The sequence below is a fragment of the Musca domestica genome, unplaced genomic scaffold, assembly GCF_030504385.1.
Source record: "Musca domestica strain aabys unplaced genomic scaffold, Musca_domestica.polishedcontigs.V.1.1 19, whole genome shotgun sequence".
NCBI classification, from domain to species: domain Eukaryota; kingdom Metazoa; phylum Arthropoda; class Insecta; order Diptera; family Muscidae; genus Musca; species Musca domestica.
Window position 1 is genome coordinate 2,140,769 of NW_026712245.1, and position 14,522 is coordinate 2,155,290.

The following is a 14,522-nucleotide window of genomic DNA, read 5'->3' on the forward strand; positions in this document are numbered from 1 at the left end:
ATCATAAGGAATGGGCCGATATAGCCCATCTTCACAGCAGATCTTATGTTAGTACAAATAATGAGATGTGTCAAATATGAAGCGAATCGGAAGCTTATATCGAGTTTTAAAATAGTTCTGATTAATCAAAACTTTGAACCTTTGTGGGGGAGGTATCAGAAGGAACGATCCGATCTCTACCATATTTATAACAGGTCTTATGCTAATGGAAATATTTAGATGTATCAAGTCTGAATGGAATCGGATGTTAATTTTGCGATTTATGAGCTTCATGGATGTTCAAAATTTTGACCCTTTGTGGGGGAGGTACCAGAAGGAATGGACCGATATATCCCATTTTCACAGCAGAACTTGTTAGTAGAAATTATGGGATGTGTGAAATATGAAGACGACCGAATGCTTATTTCGGATTTTATAATCGTTTTGGTTATTCAAAATGTTGAATTTGTGGTAGAGGTACCAGAAGGTATGTTCCGATCTCTACCATCTTTATAACAGTTTTTGTGGTGATGGTAATATTGAGATGTTTCAAGTCTGAATGGAATCGGATGTTTATTTTGCGATTAATGAGCTTTATGAATGTTCAAAATATTGACACTTTGTGGGGGAGGTAGTAGAAGATGTGGACCGATATATTCCATCTTCACGGTGGATTATGAAGTAGAGTGAAGTATGATGAGAACCGGCTGCTTATTTCGGATATTATTATCGTTTTGGTTATTCAAAACATTGACCCTTTGCGGGAGAGGTACCAGAAGGTGTGGACCGATACATTCCATCTTCATGCCAGACCTTGGATTAATAAAAATATTGTGATGTGTGTAATTTGAAGACAATCGGAATTTTACATCACATTTCATAAGGGTTATTCAAAATCGGATTATCCTTTCCCTTTTTGTGCAGTAAAATATTTATTTTGAAAAGTTCGGCTTTTTGTGGGGAAGGTTCCAGAAGAAGTTGACCGATATTGCCCATCTCCGAACTCCATCTAGGTTTGATAATAATAATACTACGTACAAAGTTTGGACTAAATCGGATACTCCCTTCGAGAGTTATCGTGTGCAGTACCCAGATAGACAGACAGACGGGCGGACGGATGTACGAATATCGCTAGATCGACTCCAAATGTCATGAAACGGATTTGGTCCAAAGAGACCTAGGTTCCAAAACCGTTATTTAGATGAGGCACGTTTTCGCCGTATGAAATTATGTATACCCATTGTTGCCACATGCCTGAGGGTATAAAAAGCCAATTATTACAAGTGCAATTATCAACTGAAAAAAGTCCAACTTTGAAAGATCCATTATTTTTGAAAGAATACTAAAATAATGGTTCAAAAGATATATAATGATGAACATTTTCTGAATTTCATCACCAGACTCGTCAAAATTTAATGGTTTCCTCAAAATTTTGAAATTAATTTCCTGGCGCCCAACGTTCCTAAAGCAATTTGTAGGGTACAACCATAAAGTTTATTACTATATCACACAGAAACGATAATATTTGACACCATAAAACTACATAACGAGATAAGCTGCAATCAGGCTACATTTTTATTTTATGTTCTGTTTCTTTCTTTTATTCGGTTTTGGTTCAGTTCCATCACTTGAAGTGGCACGCAGCGATCATTCATTTCAGCACAGGCTATCAATCTATTCAGTTAATTGTGAAAATGTCAATTAATTTTTGGTTTTTTTTTTCTAGTTTGCGGTAAAACTTAATGTCGTCGTCGACGATAAGCGTGTTCGAAAACAGATCCTTTTTAATAAATTATGTAACGACTAAGGATTGTGTAATTTCATTGAAATCCATTTTTTACGAAACGAGAAAATAGGGAGTCTTAATAAAAAATTATTGCAACAAAAATAGTTTTAAAATGTTAAAAATATAACATTTGAAACATAGCCATGACAACATTCTTGTGGGACACTCGATCCGCGGGAATTCTAGAGGGGTTTCTCTTTCGTTTGAATGAAAAAGAAATATTTTGAACGATCTAAGCAAAAATACATCCAGTGAAGATGGGATATATCGGTCCACTTTTCTCGCATTGTCATGTTTGTATCAAAAATAGAATAGACGAAAAAACGGGGATATTGGTCTAATCCTCCAAAATGGGATATTACCCACCTGGATTTCGCAAACGCAGGATCTGAATTTCAAAAGTTTTTTTTTTTTTGAATTTTACTGAAAAAATTAAAAATTTGGAAAACTCATTTTGAATTGTGCCTTTATACGTTATTCACTTTTGTATTGTCTGTTTTGTTAGAAACAGATCCTTATTTTATACCAATATTTGCACCCAAATTAGGCGAAGTGTAATAATGGAGTATTCAACATAAATCCTTTTGGCATCTTCTTCACAAATAGTCAAAATTTTCGAAAAATTATAAATACTATAAAAGGCTATCAACATGGGCCCATACAAGCAATTATCAACATGGGCCATACTTCGAAAATCAATATTTTTAACTAGTTTTGCAAAAATGGCAATTTCTACCTACAGGTCAAATTAAAAAAAGAATGAAATCTTCTATTCTGGAGGACCTCGATTTCCTCAAATTTTCAAGCATTTTAAGATGTTTGTCAAACTTGGACTGGGGTGTGGATATTAAAAAAATATATATATATTTTTTTGAAAATTTTCTCATTTTTAAAGACTTTCAGATAAAGAATCGTAGCTTTTTAAATAAACTTTTAACATTTTGTAAAAAACTTACTAGCCTGGATTTTTTAAAAACATGTTTTAGGCCCGAATATGATGGTATTTCTGGTACTTTTAAGGATTCCCTGACTAAGCATTATCGATTTTTAAAAACATGTTTAGATGGCAAAAATCTTAAGTCTTTTAAGAAAAACCATTTTTAAATACTAAATTTAAATTTAGCAATTAAAAGGCCTAAAATCATGTTTCTTAAGATATTTTTAAAAATTCTTATACAAAAATTGTATGTTTCCAAAGACTTTTTGAAAAAACCTGATCCTGACAAAAAACCCTAAATATTTTCGAGATCTTTTGCCCAGTGGATTTTCAAGGATTTTGTGATAAAAAGCATATTTATTCATTCTTTTTTTAAGATTTTTTTAAGTACTCGTAACCTAGTTTCTTATGAATATTTTTAACTGAAAATCCTGTTTTCTTCAAGCACTTCCTGGTAAAAACTTATTTTACCGGAATATTTTTAGATCGTTTTTGTTGAAAGTTCCTGGTTGAGAGTCTTGAAGTTTTTGTTAATATTTTGAAGGACTTTCCCGTTGACTTTTCAAAAAAAAAAAAAAAAAAAAAAAAAAAATATGGGTCTTTCTGGTCAAATATATTGATTTGTAAGAAACTGTATTTCAAGGAAATCCTGAAAAAATATTTAAAAAAATCAAAATATTTAAAATGTTGTATGAAAATAATTATAATAGTTTCAGGAGGTTCATTGGCCAAGATTCATGAAAATATTTTAAGAGACTTATTAGCCAACAAACGTACTTTTTGTTAAGTTATGTTAAAGGTGGTGAAACTTTAAAGAATATTTTCTTTTTACACAAAAATAGTAATTTCAAAGCCACCCTGACAAAAAATTATGGATTGAAATAAAAATACAAACAATTTTGATTATTTAAGAAAATTATTTCAAAGACATTTCATGACCAAAATCGTGGAATTTTTTTAGGAAAACAAAATAATATCAAGAATATCATCCAAAAATATTAAATATTTTAATGAAAATTAATGGTGCCTTTTTAAAAGGATTCAGGTGATTTGGTTTTTTTCAAATATTTGTAAAAATTTTTTTTTGAATATTCAGTTTATAACAATATATGTTTTTAAATATATCTTGACCTTTCTAAAGAATACTTTTATGACTTCCTACCTAGTAGTCGTGGGACCTTTCTAGGAAAATCCAGGTAAAAGCTCTCGTTATAAACATTTATTATTTTTTTTTTATTTTTGTCAAAAGGACTTCCCGCCTTCAGGGCAACTACTTCAAGGACCTCCCAACAAAAAATTGTAGATTTTATAAAAATCTAAAAATTTCAGACTTAAAAAAATATTTCAAGAACTTCCTGACCCTATTTCAAGGACCTCCTCACCTCCTGTTTTTTTAGAATATCAATCCTGAATTTGCTGAAAGTCTTCTTGGACAAGAAACATTGAACATTTTTTTTCAGACTTTAAAAAAAAGAAAATTTCAAGGACTTCCTGACCCGTTTAGAAAACTATTTCAAGGACCTCCTCACCTCCTGTTTTTTTTAGAATATCAATCCTGAATTTGTTAAAAGTCTTTTGGGACAAAAAACATTGAACATTTTTTTTTCATTTTTTTAAAAACCTTTCTTGTCACTCTTCTGTATTTAAAAATAAAAATCCTGGATTTCTTAAGAAAATGTATTCGAATGATAATTTGTCGAAAAATTCTGGAGTTTTTAAGAATATTTTTATAAGATCGTCCTGAATAGAAATTGTGGATTAAAAAAATATTTTTTAGGACCTCTTTACAAAAAAAATGTGTTTTTTTTTTTTTTTTTAATTTTGTGAAGTTAAAAATAGTAATCCATGGACTACCTGAAAAAGTATTTTTTCTGAGTTCTCCTGACAAAAAATCCTGGACTTTTTAAATAAATTCTTTCAAGGAGTTCCTGCTCACTAATCGAGGAGTTTTTAAAAATATTTCTGAGATTTTTTGAATTTTTTTGGTTTTGTGAAAAAACATGGGTAGATTAACAACTAAAATACCTCCAAAATACCGGAAGTCATGAGTTACCCTTATATACCCAAATGTGTTCCAATGTGTATTTCCGGTGCAGTAGTAAACATTCTAGGAATAACATTAATGTACAGCGTTGCCCATATTTGACGGACCTTTGGGCCCATTCCAATCGACGAGGCTTGTCCGCAGGCAACATTCTTTGCGTCAATTGAATTTTGTAAACAAATGCAAACTTTGGAACAAATGCAAATCAATGCGAATAATCCGTTGTAAAGTGGACCGAGCCATGCCCAACTGCTGAGAACGGCGTCTTTGGGATTTTCTTGGGGACCTCTCAACACTGGCTCGTACGGCAGCGATATTCTCGGCCGATCGCCTTGGTCGACTTTTATATGGCCTCTTCGGATTAGAAAGAGCCTTACCAGTCGAAAATTTTTCGTATAAACGCTTAATGGTGTTCTTAGAAGGCGCACTTCTCACATTTTTTAATGTTTTAAAAGCACCTTGAGTTTTCACAATTGACTTCTTGTAAATTTCAACTATTTCAGGGCGCTCGCGTGGTGTGTATTGGTTCACGGTAAAAATCTGCTTGGACTGACGCTTCAAACACGGTATGCCATTAAGTGATGTGACATCTCTGTCAAAAGTTATGGTCTTGCCAGATGGGTCCGTCGAATATGGGCAACCCTGTATATGAAACAATTTATAAGCTCTAGGTTTAATAATGCCTACTTTATCGACATTTCAAGAGATGGATGGACGGACGTGGCTAAATCGACATAAAATTTTCACGGAACTGATCATAAATCTATATACTTTACCGGAATTTTGACGAATATTCCTAGGTGTCGCAAACGCAATGATAAATTGAATATACCCTTAATTTTGGTATAAAAATAAATATAGGAAAATATTTACTTTGAAGTAAATTTATGCCCTTTCCAATATCGAGAAGTTCTAGAAAGATTACATACTTTTTGAAATTTTGTATGATAAAGTTAGTTGTGGTAGGATGGCTCTAAATGTATATTCATTCCTTTATTCATTGAGAACAGTCAAGTTTTTTCAATAACCGAATCTTCTGGAACCAGACAAAATGTCTATGTACCTAGTCGTCGCATACTTGGGGAAGGGGTCATAGTATACAACAATGAAAAAAGTAAGCTGCAATTATGTTTCAAAATTTTTACGAGCACTGCATCTGTTATCCACAACCACCATCTCCATCTAATGAAATGACATCTAGGTTAATGTATATGTTCTCTTGGCCTTATTTCTCATTTCGGAATGAGAGGGTCGAACCAAAAGTGGCGCGAAGTTTCCTTGTTTGTGCGTAGTTTGTAATGCGTAGTAAATTGTTTGTTTTGAGAATGCCACAAGTAGTAAAAATGTCGCATACATACACAAAACATATTGTAACAATCTCAAAATAATAAATGCCTCTCTTTTTTGGATGTTGTAACTTTTTAATAAAAAGTTTTTATGTATTTGAGAGAGAGAGAGAGAGAGAGAGAGAGAGTTATATGCGACTCTCTTTGGCGCATGTCATATGCATATCATAGATAGTTAAATAGATGTAGATTTAACATTTTAACATTTAAAAGCTTTCTAACATAGTTTATGAAAGCTCAGGCCGCCCTCATGTTAGAATGTAATTTATAGAAAATATAGGACATATTTACAGTGTGACCTTTTTATACCCTCAGCCATATGGCTACAGAGGGTATATACAATTTGATACGGTCAAAACGTGTCTAGTCGAAATAACGGTTTTCGACCCTAGGTCGCTTTGGACCAAATCCGTTTCAGAACATTTGGAGTCGATATAGCGATGTACGTCCATTCGTCCGTCCGTCCGTCTGTCTGTTTATCTGGCTGATGCACACGATAACTCTCGAAGGGAGTATCCGATTTGGTCCAAATTGGGTACATCGAAATATTTTTGTCAAACTTAGATCGAGTTCGGAGATGGGCAATAACGGTTCACTCCTTCTGGCACCTCCCACACAAAAGGTCGAAATTTTCAAAAAAAAATATATATTTTTTGCACAGAAAGAGAAAGGATAAACAGATTCTGCTCTAACTTTGCAAATCCTAATATTTGCGTCAGTGCTAGGTCAGGTGTGAAAATGGACAATATCGCTCCACTCCATCAAGTACCTCCCCACAAATGGTCAAAATTTGGAATAATTTTAACTCTTATAAAATGTGATGTAAGAGTCCGATTGTCTTCAAATTTCGCACATTCCAATATTTATATTAACCCAAGGTCTGGTGTTAAGTTGGTTAACATCGGTCCACTACTTTTGGTACATCCCCCACAAAAGGTCGAAATTTTCAAAAAATATATTTTCTGCACAGAAAGAGAAAGGATGATCCGATTTTGCTCCAACTTTGCATATCCTAATATTTGCGTCAGTGCTAGGTCAGGTGTGAAAATGGACAATATCGGTCCACTCCATCAAGTACCTCCCCCACAAATGTTCAAAATTTTGAATAATTACAACTTACATAAAATGTGATGTAAAAGTCCGATTGTCTTCAAATTTCATACATCCCAATATTTATATTAACCCAAGGTCTGGTGTTAAATTGGTCAACATCGGTCCACTCCTTTTGTTACCTCCCCCACAAAAGGTCGAAATGTTCAAAAAATATATTTTTTGCACAGAAAGAGAAAGGATGATCCGATTTTGCTCCAACTTTGCATATCCTAATATTTGTATCAGCGCTAGGTGAGGTGTGAAAATGGACAATATTGGTCCACTCCATCAAGTACCTCCCCCACAAATGGTCAAAATTTTGAATAATTACAACTCTTATAAAATGTGAAGTAAAAGTCCGATTGTCTTCAAATTTCACACATCCTACTATTTTTATGAACCCAAGGTCTGGCGTTAAGATGGACAATATCGATCCACTTCTATTGGTACCTCCCCCACAAAAGGTCGAAATTTTCAAAAAATATATTTTTTGCACAGAAAGAGAAAGGATGACCCGAATTTGCTCCAACTTTGCATATCCTAATATTTGCATCAGTGCTAAGTTAGGTGCAAAAATGGTCAATATCATCCCACTCAATCAGGTACCTCCCCCACAAAGGGTCTAAATTTGGAATAATTATAAATTTTATAAAATGTGTTGTAAGAATCCGATTGTCTTCAAATTCCACACATCCCAATATTTATATTAACCCAAGGTCTGGTGTTAAGGTGGACAACATCGGTCCACTCCTTCTGGTGTCTCCCCCCCAAACGCTCAAAACTTTGAATATCCATGAAGTTCATAAAAAGCGAAATAAGCATCCAACTCTCTTCAAATTTCACACACACAAATATTTTTGCTAACACAAGATCTGTTGTGAAGATGCTATATATCTGCGAACCCCTTCTGGTAACTCACCCACAAAGAGAGAACATTTTCAATACTTTTATCTGTCATAAATTGCGAAACAACTCTCAATAAGAGAAACGATAATCCGATTTTGCTCTAACTTTACATATCCTAATATTTGCATCAGTGCTAGGTTAGGTGTGAAAATGGACAATATTGGTCCACTCAATCAGGTACCTCCCCCACAAAGGGTCATAATTTGGAATAATTATAACTCTTACAAAATGTGATGTAAGAGTCCGATTGTCTTCAAATTTCACACATCAGGTCTGTTAAATTACAACATAAGACTATCAACGCCATCTATTGAATGGAACCGACAATGAAATGTCCTCCATATAAGGGTATAAAAACACAATTATATAGCAGATTTACGAATAACATTTTGGAAAATTAAAAATAGAATTTGCTGTTAAAACTACTTAACATTGGTGAGGATGTTCTTATGATATCATAAAAGCATAGCTTGGTGTCAAAATTGTGACTGACTTTCTTTGACTCTTATATTTCTATGGCATTGTTATGTTATGCTGAAGGGGCGTTTAAGGTCGTCCTTTCAGACTTTATTTTAGATATCTGTAAATAACGGAGAGAGAGAGAGAGCCTGTTAAATACTATTGCAAACATCTGTGAAACAATTCTGTTAAGATAACATTAAAGTTTGTAACAGCTCGAATCTCAGCTCTGCCAACTTAACATTAACAGCTGTAAGAGAAATAACATTTATGTTAGCAAAATGCATTCACTAAAACATAAACATGTTAATTTGATATGCATCTCTCGTTAAAATTCTCTCAACGCTTTTACTGCAAAAGAGTGTTGAGTGACCCAAAACGGCGACAACAGAACTTTGACCTTTACATTGTAAAACCACAAACCAAGGGAAGAAATGCATAAATTTCTCTGCAATGCATCAGAATGTGGGCAGTGATGCAGACGTGTGTGTTTGTCTGTTTGTATGTAAATCGAATGAAAAGAAAATGCAATAAAATGAAATGAAACGAATCGAACGATTGTTGCATTTTAAACTGACACAATCATATGTTTGAGAGACAACAACAACAACAATAGTGTGTACGGGATCAAGACCAGCACCCCACAACACAAACCTGTTACACAGACAGTCATTATTGAAACAAAACATGTTTACCTTTTATGAGAATGGAAGTTTGAGTGGCAAGGGGCGATTGTGGAACACACTACTGTGGGAAATTATTTAGTTTTTGAATGTGTGGGACATTAATCCAAATTTAAGACTTCGATAGATGTCTATTGAATATTTTCGAAACTAACAAGTGCCTGCTACTTTGTCAGCGAAAAATCCAGCTTAAAATTTTATATTTGTTCTACGAGCTCATTTTAGTACTGAAAATTCAATATTTCTAAATAGAACTTCATACAACATACTAGCTTCTCACCAGTACGATAACATTTTAGTCACATTCAAGTTTTTTCCTTCCTCGTAAAGGATAATCGGAAAATGATTACTTTTTGCAACAAAAAGTCTTAAATATCTTTCGCATTGAAGTTTAAGGAAGCATTTTCGTAATAAAAATTGGCCAGCACCATGTATATTATTCCTAGAAGCCATCGGTGACCTCAATATCAAATTTCAGGATTAAAGCTCTATCCATTCAATCAACGGAAAAACGTTGTTTCATTTAGGACTTTTTGAAAAAAGTACGCATTCTCAAGTCCATCTCCATCTCTCAAAATTACGTACCAACAGTAGACTCCATATCAAATTTCAAAATTCCAGCTCTAATCTTAGACCCAATCCAAAATGTATTTCCATACTTTTCGTACAGCTGCACTGCACATATCCAAATTCTTCTCTCCACGCAAGACAACAACAGCGAAATCTATAAAAATGTAGGATTTCAGCTCTGAAATTTCCCCATTATCAAATTTAGTACCCTTTAGTACAGTTATTGTACTCATATCCCTAACCAGCTCCTTCTCAGAAACACACATAGTAACAATGACATCCATATAAAATTTCAGAATTGCAGCTCTTTCCCTTCACCAATGTCAAATGGGTACTTCTCGTAAAATTATAGTACACATTTCTAAACCACATCCATATCTCAATCCAAGATAACAACAGAGATCTAAATATTAAATTTTGAAGATTTCAGCCCTATCCCTTCACACAATGCCAAATTAAGTACCACTTAGCAGTTTTCGAACGAATATAGTACACTTTTCCAAAACCACCTTCTGTGGGCACCAAGAGTGAAAACTATATTAATTTCAGGACTTCAGCTCTATTCTTTCACCCAATACCAAATTAAGTACTTTTAGTACAATTATAGTACGCATTTCAAAAGCACCTCCATATCTCTATCCTAGATACCAACAGAGGCCACAATATAAAATTTCGGGATTCCGGCTCTATCCCTTCAGCCAATACCCAATTTGCAAAATCACCTCCATATCTCAACCTCAGAGGCCAACAAAGTCCTCAATATCAACTGCCGGGATTGCAGCTTTAGTCCTTCACTCAATAGTACACATTTCTAAACCACATCTATATCTCAATCCCAAATAGCAATAGAGACCTAAATGTACCCAATACCAAATTTAGTACCAACTATTACTTTTCGTACAATTTCCAAAATCACTTCCATATCTCAATCCCAGGTACCAAGACAGACTTCAATATCAAAATTCGTGATTTTAGCTCTATCCCTTCATCCAATACCAAATTTAGTACCATTTAGTACTTTTCGTACAATCATAAAACTATTTTTTAAAACCACCTTCATATCTTAATTCCATATACCAACAGAGACCTCAATGTAAGAATTGTGGTTTCCAGCCCTATCTCTTCACCCAATACCAAATTTAGTACTATTTAGTACGTACAAATATAGGACGTATTTCCGAAACCACTGTCAAATCTCAAACACAGATACCAATATTAACCTAAATATCAATTTTTGGGAATTTTATCGCTACCCCTTCACTCAATACCGAATATAGTAACATATAGTACTTTTCGTACAATTATAGTACACATTTCCGAAATCACCTCCTTATGCTCAGGCTATTCGTGAGCAGCGACCCCGATACTAAATTTCAGATTTCAAGCACTATTTATTCACCCAATACCAAATTGTACTAAATATAGTACTATTTAGTACTTTTCGTGTATGAGTACACATTTCCAAAACCAGCTCTTTAACACAAACCTACCACCAACAGGACTCCAATACTCCGTTCACCCTAAACCAAACTTTTCCAACTTTAGTACCATTTAGTACTGATAGTACACATTGCAAAATTCTTTTCATTACTTACTTTCCAACCTTGATTCTCAAAGCAAATTTGAAGTTTTCAAGCTCTATCCGTTCTCATAATACCAATATAGAGGTTTAGTACCAGTTAAGAATTTTTCGTAACCCTAAAGTTCGAATTCCCAAAAACTCTATAGCATAACTATTCTGCACTTCATCAGCGACTCTCATTCCAATTTTTAGCAAATTTTAGTACTTTTCTTACCCTTCTATGAATAGAAGACCTTGTTAGGCTCTTCTATGAGCAGAAGACCTTGTAGGGTATACTAGGGATAGAAGACCTTATAAAGTGTTTTTATGGAAATAGGACCTCATAAATATCCTCTTTAGATAAAAAAAACTCATAAGAGTCTTCTATAGATATAGTTTAGTACCACTTAAGAATTTTTTGTAATCTTAAGTTTCGAATTTCCAAAAACCCTATAACACATCTATTCTGCACTCCATCAGCGACTCTCATTGCAATTTTTAGTAAATTTTAGTACTTTTCTTAAGCTTCTATTAATATAAGACCTCGTTAGGGTCTTCTATGAGCAGAAGACCTCATAAGGGTCTTCTTTGGATAGAAGACCTCAAAATAGTCTTCTTTGAACAGATAAGGGTCTTCTATGAACAGAAGAGCTCATAAAGATTTTCTATGGATAGAAGACCTCGTAAGGGTATTTTATGAACAAAAGACCTCGTAAGGGTATTTTATGAACAGAAGACCTCGTAAGGGTCTTCTATGAACAGAAGACCTCATAAAGATCTTCTATGGATAGAAGACCTCATAAGGGTATTTTATGAGCAGAAGACCTCGTAAGGGTATTTTATGAACAGAAGACCTCGTAAGGATCTTCTATGAAGACCTCATAAGGGTCTTCTATGGATAGAAGACCTCATAACGGTATTTTATGAGCAGAAGACCTCGTAAGGGTGTTTTATGAACAGAAGACCTCGTAAGGGTCTTGTAGGGACAGAAGACCTCATAGGGGTCTACTATCGATAGAAGACCTCATAAGGGTCTTGTAGGGATAGAAGACCTAATAGGGGTCTTCTATGGATAGAAGACCTCATAAGGGTCCCTTCATGGATAGAAGACCTCACAAGGGTACTTTATGAACAGAAGACTTCGTAAGGGTATTTTATGAACAGAAGACCTCGTAAGGGTCTTCTAGCGATAGAAGACCTCATTAAGGGTCGTCAATGAATAGAAGACCTCATAAAGTATTTTTTTGGAAATAGGACCTCATAAAGACCCTCTTTTGATAAAAGACCTTATAAGAATCTTCTATGGATAAATAACCTCATAAGGGTCTTTTATGGATAGAAGACCTCATAGGGGTCTTCTATGGATACAAACCTTCCTATGAAGATTTATTTAAGGTATGTGCAATGACATGTCACTTTCAAATCGACTGGGCTTCGAATAAGTCCCATATTGACATTATCTGGGATAAATCTACCAACGAATTTTAAATGCCGTTTGACATCAAATGACAGATTATATTCCAAATTTTCCACTAGATTTTCGTTCATTTTCATTGAGAATAAATCATAATTTCTATGAGTTTCAAATGAAACGACTAGCCTACAATGCCACCAAATACCAGTGTAGAGTTTTGAAAAACTTGAACTATTTATAAAAAAAACAAGTGTTGGAGTGCTGTTTGTTGGGTGTCGATGCCAGGCTTGGCTGGTCGCCAGACCAACCAGCAACGAGGTAAACAACTATGTAATAATAGCAAAACAACAACAACGACAACCACAACAACATTGCATGAAAACAGCTGATGACTGCATTTTATGGCATTGTAAATGTTGATAAACAAAAAAAAAAAACATACAAACATACTCACTCGTACCTCCAAATGCATGTTTTTTTTGCGTTTTATTTTTCTTTTTTTTTTTGATCGATGAAATTTGAAACATTCTGTCGGATAGAAAAAGAAAAACCTGTTGTCCAACAGACTGATGATGTTGCATGGTGGGGGCTCTGAGATTTCATAATTGCATTGGATTCTTCGTGTCAAAAATAGAAGTGAACGGGTTTTCGTATAGAGCTTCCTTAAATCGACATCATGCATGTGTGTGTGTGTGGAAATCCATCAACATGGCCAGCTAGCTATTGACTGGTCAAAACATTACTGACACGCAATAAGTGAAACGGAACAGCAAAACAATTCGATCGCTGGCTATTGCTTAAATATTTATTGTAAAGAAAAATAGCAACAACAACAAGAAAAATAATAACAAGAAAATATGTTATTTATAAGCCATTGAATAGTGTGTCGTCGTCGTTATAACATTTCTCTTCAATGCAGCCATTGTTTTTGTTTGTCGACATTAATGGGGTTTTTTGTTTTTCTTTTTATTAAAAATTCGAAAAAAGTAAAAAAGTTTTCCTCATTGTTTGACTGCATTATCCTCCACCATCATCCACCTTTGTAATGGGCCTTTGTTATGTAGCAGCAGATAAATATGTATCGAAAAATATATTATCGATTAATATCTTATATTACTCAACGAATTCCTTTGTAATAAAACAATCAACAATATCCAATAAGATTTCGAACGATTCGAACGATTCGAACAAAGAAGGAATTATGTGGGGTAATAAATAAAGAGTAAAGAGGGCACAGCGAGGATTTCAGCAAACATTTGTAACCGGTTCATACGAAATGAATCATCAATCCACATAAAACATCATTATGAGGCCTCTTTTTCCAAGAAGACAACCTCATGAGGGTCTTTTATAGATAGAAGAACCCAAAAATCTTCGATAGATAGAGGAACTCTTAAAGGTATCCTATAGATAGAATATCTCGCAAAGGTTCCCATAAAATTCTGCTGATAGAGGTGGTGGATAGAGGTTCTTGATAGAGGTGTTTTGTCAAATATAGATAACCACTAAAAGTTCCTCCACAGATGGAAGACCTCATAAGGGTCTTCCAGGGGCTTTTATGGATATAAGATGACTTCAATTGATTAAATACCCCATAAAGGTATTTTATGGATAAAAGACCTCCATGGATAAAATACCCTGTAAAGTTCTTCTATACATAGAAGACTTCATAAGGGTCTTCTATGGATAGAATGCCTCATAAGGTTCTTCTGTGGATAGAAGACCTCATAATGGTCTCCTAGGGA